The following is a 9,567-nucleotide window of genomic DNA, read 5'->3' on the forward strand; positions in this document are numbered from 1 at the left end:
TAATTGTAATGGCTGCTGTAGGAGAGAGGAATAACGTCGTGGGAGAGACAAAAACTGAGTAAAAAAACACCCTGAACATGTTTAGAACTACAAATGAACCTTCTTTCAGTGATTTATATTAGACAAAGAAAATTTTACATTTACATCCCGCCCTGACTGTAAACCAGGTCGGGATCAGCAAGCGGCAGTTCCGCGCATGCGCGATTCACTTGCAGTCTGGACGCGGAGGGGTTAACATCTCCTGCTTTGACTGCTGCTGGGAGGGAGGACTGGGCCGTCTGTGAGTGCTTTGGGGCGAGGGAAGGGCCCACGGCAGCATCCGCTGCTCGTTGAGAAGAATAAGAATGATACATGCTCTCACAACAGAGTCTCCAGAAATCTTCAATAACATCAGAAAAAGTCACTAGATTTGTCGCTAGTCGCTTTTTTGAAAAAGAGTCGCTAGAGGGGTCTGAAAAGTCGCTAAATATAGCGGCAAAGTCGCTAAGTTGGCAACACTGCCCTGATTTTGTGTTTAGATGGGCGGATACAAATTCAGAGTTTAAAAAAACTTCCAACGTTGCAGAACCAATAGTAAATCTGCAGGGTGGTCCTTCGGTGGCTCGCTGAACTCTTGTGCTTGTAAACATAGTCCCACTAGAAACACGTGTAGCGGTACAAAATGGCTCAGCCGCGCTCGCAGAAAACGCCGTCAAAGTTAGTGGATGTTTGTCGCGTTTGCGGTGACACATTCTCGCCAACTAAAAGAAACAAACATAATCTTTCACAAGGCCATGACTCATCCGTCCAGCCGGACAATAGAGGGAATCGCCTTGTTGTTTACAAATACTTCCGGTTAGAAAACCAGCAGAGCTTTAAGCTATATATATGTATATCACATTTTTCACATCACCGTATCACCGTTTAGACTAATCCGATGTTTGTAAAGTCTATAAACACAATGATTGAACAAACATTAACGTTACTATTTCTTAGTCGTTAGCGGTTCTGTAATAGGTAATAACTCATTAAACGGTCTGTGAAAAAAAATGATAGCTCAATCATGTTGTAACTAAGACATCCGCTGGAAAAAATATTTTCTTCACGGATGAGCACACGTTTGATAAAACGGAGTTAAATCTCTCGGCATCCATTTTCAAGCTCTCTGTGTGTTTGTTTCCTTGCGGACGAGAAAAGGGGAAGCACACATTTCCGGGAGGGCGTATCCTTTTCAAAAATGCAAGAGGCGTTGCTTTGTTGCCGGCCGTTTTCGCAGGTGTGTTAAACACACTTTAGAAAGGAGTGTCCCCAGACTATCAGAAGGCGGAGATCTCTGATTGTCTGGTGGCGAGACTACAAACTGGGAGGCAAAGATCCTCTCTGAGGAAGAGGGTTCACTTTGCTGCAAGGTTCACCAAAACGTTTTTTTGTTTGTTTGTTTTTTTAATAAATTGTACACACATTAAAGAACATACAGGATCCTGTAGAGAATTAATACGTATAATACAATACAATAAACATTGTCTAATTAAATGAAGGAAGAGGATTTTTTTAAAGGCAAATAAAATATTGGGGATTTATGTAAAAATATACATAGAAACATATAAATAATTATATAACTAAAGATATGTAGGCTATGTTAGGTGAATACTCCTGTCAAATGCATGGTGTTGAAATGTTTAATTTTGATCTTCCTTCGTCCATTTAGACTTTATCATAACAATAACAATGAATATTATGAATTGTTCACATTTTAATTTAATTTTAATAACATTTATCACACAGCATTTTGTGGAAAAGTCAAGTGTTCAGTTTACAGTTTTAATAAACTCAGTACTGTTTTTCAACACATATATTGTTTTGTCTTCATTCAATGTAATTAGCACATATTGTTATTGCGCCATTGGTTTTGGCCTTGGTGCCCCACATTTTGGCCATGATGCCCCAATAAATTTGTATTTATCAAAGGCTAAAGTAGCCTTGCCCTAAAAATGACTTAATTCCAGGCCTGGAATACCTACCTCAGAAAAATGTTGTTTAACATTGATATTATTGTTAAAATTGTTCAAAAGCTGTAAGAGAAGACAAAAGACTAAAATTTATTGTTTTTACGGTCAGTGTCAGGCTGTCAGCTGTTGCATTTAAGCAAAAAACAGGAGTGTTCCCTCTCTGCTGACCAGAGTTTATGTGCCTTGTGTCTCTTGTATCAGGCACAATCATAGGTTTTGTTATTTAATGATATTTTTTTTTATTATTTATTTATAATTTTTGTTACTTTCCCTTTTGTATCAGGAAATAAGCACAATAAATCTTTATGTTGAAAAAAATTGTGAGAGAATCGTGATTTCAATTATAAGCCAAAAAATTGTGATTCTCATTTTTTCCAGAAACGTGCAGCCCTAACTTATTATTGGCGTTAGATTCAGACTCAGCATCTGTTCTACTGTTGTTGGACCTTAGCACCACATTTGATACTGTGGACCACTGTATACTTTTGGACAGGCTTGAAAATTATTTTGGCATCTCGGGTCAGGTGCTTAATTGGTTGAGATCTTACCTGTCAAAGAGATCTCAACGTGTTCTTTATAACAACGTGTTATCTGACTCTTGTTCTGTTAAGCACGGGGTCCCACAGGGCTCTGTCCTGGGTCCACTGTTGTTTTCAATGTACCTGGCACCACTAGGTCAGATCATGTGCTCTTTTGGGATTGTTTTTCATTGCTATGCTGATGATTTGCAATTATATATGCCAGTCATTGCAGAAACTTACAGCCTGTTTGGCTGCTGTGAGGTCCTGGCTATCAACAAACTTTCTGCTACTTAACTCAACTAAGACTGAGATGATTGGACTGCCAAAATTTAGTCACCAGTTCGATCATTTTACCCTATCTCTAGATGACTGTGTCATTCATTGAAAGGACAAGGTAAAGAACCTTGGTGTACTTTTTGATCAGACCATTTCTTTTGACTTGCATGTAAAAGAGGTGACACAAGTGGCCTTCTTTCACCTCAGAAAAATTGCAAAGATCAGATCAGTCTTAGATTATTGTAACATTCTTTCATCAGGGTTGCCCAGGAAGAGTTTTCGAGGTCTGCTGCTGGTTCAGAATGCAGCAGCTCGTATTTTAACTGGATCATCTAGGTATGATCGTATTACTCCGGTGCTGGCCTCTCTTCACTGGCTCCCTGTTCAGGTTAGAGCGGACTTTAAGGTGCTGTTACTAACATATCAAGCTGTAAACGGTCTGGCATAGGGCTGGACGATTAATCGAATTTTAATCATGATTTCGATTTTGGCTTCTCACGATCATAAAAAAATTATAATCGAAGAAAAACGATTAATGCGCCGCACGGCGCAGCGTTTATAATCGAAGAAAAACGATTAATGCGCCGCACGGCGCAGCGTGTATGTAAGCACCGTGAATGCACCTGTGTTATGTGCAAGCAGCAGCAAGCGTGTGACGTGTGTGGATCAATATGTGGAGCGAGCGATTGAGAACATGGCAGAAAGACAGCCTTTGGTTGAGAAGAAAGGTACACTGTAGGACAACTTCAGTCATCTGGAAACATTTTGGCTTCAAGTTGACGGACGTTGAGCTAAAGAAATTGTTTGCAAAGTTTGTCACGCTATCGTGTCCGCCCCCCAAGGCAACACGAGCGAAAAAAAAGTCCAAAAAAGTTAATAACTTACAAATTATGGCGAAAAGGTAGTTTCTTGCAACCCTAGAATTAAGATAAAAATATTCACAAACGAAAAAACACTTCTGGTAGTGTTTAACTTTTGATTTAACACTACAAATTAAAACCCTCGGCGCGGACTACAGCGTAAGCAGACAGATGCGTGACTCAGAGCAGCATGTGTCACTGACACCATCTCAGTGCACAGCGGACCAGTGGAAAATGTCACCATCAGCATATTATTTTACATCAATAAAATCTATTTTATCATTATTTTGAGTCACATTGTTGAAAGAATTTAGCTGTCTGTGTTCAAGCAGGATAACAGGTCTCCATTCATTGCACGTCAGGCTTTCTATTTCCTTGTCGGAGATGGTGTTGCGTTCAAGGTCCCCCCCCAAAAAAACGGGAGAAAAAATAGGCTGAATATTCGAATTTTTTTTTCACCATCGAATCCCGTGCCATCGAACGAAGCTTCGAAGCTTCGAATTTTTTGGGTCAGCCCTAGTATTTATTTTTATTTATTGTTTTTATTGCTATTATTATTTTTAATTTACTATTATTATTTTTATTTTTTTTACTTGTTTACTTGTCACTAATTTATTTCTGGCTGTTCTTTTAAGTTATATTTGAAGTTGAGTTTTGGTAGAGTTTTGAAATCAATGAATAATCGTGTTTATTAATCGTGATTTCAATATCAATCAAAATAATCGTGATTATTATTTTTGCCATAATCGTCCAGCCCAAGTCTGGCACCTGTATATTTAACAGAACTTGTGGATATTTATGTGCCTACATGGTCTCTGCGCTCTGAGGGAAGTGGCCGTCTGCTTGTCCCTAAAGTCAAAAAGAAGACGGTCGGTGAACGTGCTTTTTCTTTCCATGCACCGACTCTGTGGAATAGTCTTCCTCTTGACATCAGACAGGCCTGCTCGATTGAGGTTTTTAAAGCAAAGTTAAAGACCCACTTGTTTACTGTTGCGTTTGAGTGATGGGTGGTTTGCTCCTCCTGTGATGTCCTGTTTTGGGTGTGTGTTGTGTTTTTATCATTGTTGTTTGTGTGTTTATTTTTGAAACTGTTTAACGTTGTCTCTATTTGTACTTGTATTTGTTTTAATTCACCTGTACAGCACTTCGATTGAAAGGGCTTTATAAATAAATGTATTATTATTATTATTATTTCATCATCACAATTGGATTTGGCATTCAGAGCCTGGCATGATTGGGATTTATCTTTTTTTTGCTGACTCTATGATGATGACACATTCAGGTCATTCAGTTCTTTGTGCTAGGACCACAGTATTAAAAAATATGATTACACTTTTGTTATTTCCAGGTTCGCAGTTTTGCTTCAAAATATTTTTTCATCCTACCCCAATTTCCCTCACAAAGACCTGGCACATGCCATTCTTAATCTCAATCCATATAAATTAGACTGATTAAAACTTAACAAACTTATTGTTTAATCATTTAAATCAACAGACCTATATTTGGGACAGGCATCTGTATGGGACAGGCCTTTAATTCCTTTCACACAAAACTGTTGCTTAGCAAAGACGGGAAATACAATCAAGAGAAAGAGAAAGAGAGAGTGTTACAACGTTCAGAGATTACAGCACCTGGCATACCAGCACAACACCACTTTAATAACAATCATCACAACTTGAATTCATTTTTATGAAAAACCCTTTTGACTCTTTTGATCTGAGGACTCTCATGGACTAAAGGAAAGAATATGAATAACTTGCAGGGTAACTGAGGAATGCACACATAATTTGAAGTAGCCAACAACCTGCTTTTATAAATCCGAAGAAAAAATGAACCGCTTTACAACCAGACCAGGGGCTCTAGTTTTCCGGCGCAGCGCAGGGTGGCATAGGGTGGCGAACCCCGCACAGAGCTAGTTTCAAGCAGCACAACCTGAGGCGTGCTCAGTTTGGTAGTTTGGCAGACCGAGGTGCGCTGAGATGGGTGTGGCGGTGCAGCAGGGGGAGGTGTCGACAGATCCAGCTTGGCGCAGTGACAGTTTCGTGCCAAAAGGTTTNGCATCAGATAGGGAGTATATATTCAGCATCTGTCATCTTAGAAATGTCAAAAGAAAAGAAACAGAGTAAGACTTCGAGAGAGAAAGAGAGAGCGCGCGTGCACGAGAGAAACGCAACATTGATTTACGATTGTGGTGACCTCCTCCCAGGCTACCTTTGCATCATCAGCCCGGGAGGTCCAGCCCGGGAGGTCCAAGCTCGCAGTGTCCGAATATACAGAATTGCGAGCTTGGACCTCCTGGACCAAAACATCAGTTTCCTCCTGGGAGAAGTTTGGCTGTCTGACGCTGCTGCTCTCTTCTGCCATGGCAAATTGAGTAAACTCTCATTACGCCTTCGCGCGGCGCATTTAAGGGCGAGGAGAGGGGCTCATTTGATTGGTGTGATGTGAATTGGCTGTGTAAAACCCACTCCATGCCTTCTCTCCTCCCCCTTTCCAACTTGCGCAGGTAGGAGGGACAGAGGTGGGAAAGATGAGTAGCTGCGCCAGCGCGCACGGTGTGCCAAACTTGCAAAATCCGCCTGGCCACACCCAGTTGGCGAAGCGCAGGTGCGCTGCCAATTAAGGTGGGGTTCAGAAGCCAGTCAATCCCCATAGACCCTCAAGTTGAAATGCCCAACTTTACAGAAGAAATAAACATGTTTGCTGTCTGGTACAAAAAATTGTTTTGGTTCCTATAGCTAATTTCCAGCTGTACAAGGGATGAATTTTTATTTAATTCACCAATTTATATTTTATGAAGCCTTAAAGTTATATGTATGCATATGCATAATTAAAGGCAGGCTGCTTTGAGTGACTAGCTGTCTACCAACAGTGTCCTAGGCTTCTTATACCCCTTTTTCAGCAAATAAAAATAATGATTCTAAATACATTTGTGAGTGTTTGTTGGACTCACCAATAAATCATTGAAAATGTATTTCCTATTGTTTTTCATCACGACCAATGTGAAGTCAAAGCTAGCTGTATCCATTTGCTATTCAGGTGCTAAAGTCTCTAACCTAGTTTGTGCCATCCCTCGCCTGCTTACAGAATACCCTTCTGTTAAGGAGCTTGTTGTTCACGTTGGTACAAATGGCGCAAGTCGGAAACATTTCATTTTAGGCCCCATGTCAATGATGGGTCAGGTGTTTTAGTAGGTTCTTCAGTCTACATGAGTGACTTCAGGCTCAATACAGATCTCAAATCTTTGTTTTTATTGACAATTTTAATCTATTTTGGCAGCGCTCAGCTTTCTTCAGAAGTGATGGTCTTAACCCAAATAGACTGGGCTCATGTATGTTTATCAGCAAACATATTTAACAGTAATCTGTCCAGCCCACCTGCATGACTGTTTACAGTTAATGATATGTGTTCAGGCCCGCCTTTAGAAGGGTCAAAGGGTACACATGACCCCAGTCCAAGGCCAAGGGGGGGCCCATGAAAAGGTCTATGGATGACCTTTAAATTGGATCAAGTACAACAATTTACTTACTGACTTAAATTACTGACAATAAAATTTATATGTATTTATGTGATAAATAAATGTATTTTTATCATAAAAACACATTTCAGGTGAGACACTACAGGTGAAAAGGGTAAAATTTTAAAATAATAGATATCATCATGAAACTTCCTCAGTTGATTACACTTACTTACTTACAATAGTATGAAAAAAAGTATTACAAGTTTTTAAAATTGTAATGTTTAATTATGCAAATTAGGCATTATCTCATTAAATATGCACTAATTTGCATATATTTTAGAACCATAAATCTGAACATCTGATGAAGCCAGGTGCAAAATTATTTTTTCATTTTGTTTATATATAAGATGAAAAAAAATTACAGAGGGATTTAAGGATATCTGCTTTTACCTAGAAAATCAAAATATACTGTTCATAGCCTTAAAAAAAATCGATTTTCACCATATTTTTGGGAATAAAATTTCACATAAATCATGGCTAGGAATGATTTATTAACAAATCCCTCTGTAAATATCTTCAGAATATAGCTAGATGTATAACTGCAAAGTTTGTACATAGGTGCTACAGAGGCTGAGATGGTCGACTTGGAGTATGACAAAAAACTCAATTTGAGAAAACAGCATTCAAAGATTTACATAGGGGAATTTAATACATTTCTATTGGAAACAGTTGCTCACAAATAGAATAAATGTTCAGGCCCTTAGTAATATTAATATAGTATATTTCAAGGTCATGAAAATTGATCATTTAATAACATGACAGGCATATAAGGCCTACAACTGTAGTAACCCAACTAATAAACACACTGGCCTACACTGCACAATGCTAACTTTTTGGTAAATTCGGGAGAAACTTACTGGCGCAAGTAGACAAAATGTAATAAAATAAACATCTAAATGTATAATTTGATTGTTTTCTTTACAGCAGTTTGAATATTCAAGGAGTAAACTAGCCCAAAATCTCAAAATTGACCACTGCATGAAAAATCAATGTTTTTGCCTGCCATGTCTCGCCTTCACCCCCCACAGGTATTGTGAAGTGGTTTTGTCCATCTGACAGAGGGAGTCAGGTGTACGACATGCAGAAATCACAAGCGCTGTTCACGTGAACATGTGAGGTGGACTGCAACCTGACTAGCAAAGTCAGCATACCTCACCAAAAATTAGGAACCACTAAAGAAAAAGTCAGGGTGCAGAGAGAGCAAGAAAATGAAAGGAGCACAGAGGCTAAGGACAAATGTCTGGGGAAAAAAAGGTGACGAAGCAGCAGGTATGACAGGAAGAGCTTGAGGTGAGAAGTGAGGCAGAGTAATGTTAGCAAATAAAACCTGATGTATCAGGCTCAGTTTTAAAGCTATCTTTAAACTATTATAGTTAAGCTTGTTGGAAAGGGGGCCAAATAACAACAATAACAATCCAAAGTTATACTTAATTTTGGTGAGGAAAAAGGGAACTGTACTATTTTTCATGATGGTGTACTTAAATATTCCTGCATACTGGGGTCCCTGTGCAGTCTCAGAATTGCATAAAGTGGGTACAATTGGAAAACTGAGAGTTGACAGCTATATACTCTTTACACTATTTCAGGTCCGAATAAGTGAATGAATGAATAAATGATCAAAAAATGTTTGATTTTACTTTTCCCTATTCGTTCATTGGAGGGCAATTTTATCCTAAAATTGCATTCTCATTTTCCACTTTTTAATACATTTAAAATAGAGACAGTACAGTTTTTGATATTGATTGCACCTACCCACAGCAGTCAAGCATCAGCTTCTGCTGGAGTACAGTAAAACACCACTTGGACAAACCACACACAGGACTGCAGTAGTGGCAGTAATAGTCATGGCAATCTGTTAAATTTCTTTATGGCTACAATTGCAAATGCGTGGTTGCCTGTCATAGCATAGCAATTTTTTTTTTGTTTTTTTTTATCAGTGTATTGGTGGGGACTAGGGATGCACGATATTACATTTTTTGTCAATATTTGACCGATAACAGATACCAGTATCAATATATCCCCTTTTTTACCTGCCAAATTTTAGTGATCATCAAGTCTCTTCTGTAGTTGAATTAACATATTATGCATGCATACTCTTATTGTGATGGCCCACCAGCAGATGGAGACATGAAATATAATACTTTTTAATGTATCTAATATTTGTTTATTGTGCAAAATAAGAAAAAGCATACTGGCAGACTCTGATAGTTCATTTTAAAGCCAATATTGGCCAATACCGCTAACATGCCAATATTATAGAGCATCCCTAGTGGGCACATTTTGAGCATATTTGATTGTTGGGGTTGATGTGTGATTTATACAATTGGTCCATTTTTCAAATATGTGGCATTATCATAAAGACCTGGCCAAGTGGGAGTGTGTGTGTGTGTGTGTGTGTGTGT

At 38.7% G+C, this 9,567-nt stretch overlaps 1 protein-coding gene and 1 long non-coding RNA gene across 3 annotated transcripts in view; one reads left to right on the plus strand and one right to left on the minus strand.

The window, feature by feature from the left end:
- Nucleotides 1–9,567, plus strand: part of LOC126395185 (uncharacterized) — a 523,086-nt gene that overhangs the window by 123,668 nt on the left and 389,851 nt on the right. The window lies entirely within an intron of this gene.
- The window catches only part of pip5kl1 (phosphatidylinositol-4-phosphate 5-kinase-like 1), a 106,063-nt gene that overhangs the window by 95,503 nt on the left and 993 nt on the right, over nt 1–9,567 (minus strand). The gene's annotated exons all lie outside the window — the stretch shown is intronic.

This window comes from Epinephelus moara, chromosome 9 (genome assembly GCF_006386435.1).
Source record: "Epinephelus moara isolate mb chromosome 9, YSFRI_EMoa_1.0, whole genome shotgun sequence".
Lineage (NCBI taxonomy): Eukaryota > Metazoa > Chordata > Actinopteri > Perciformes > Serranidae > Epinephelus > Epinephelus moara.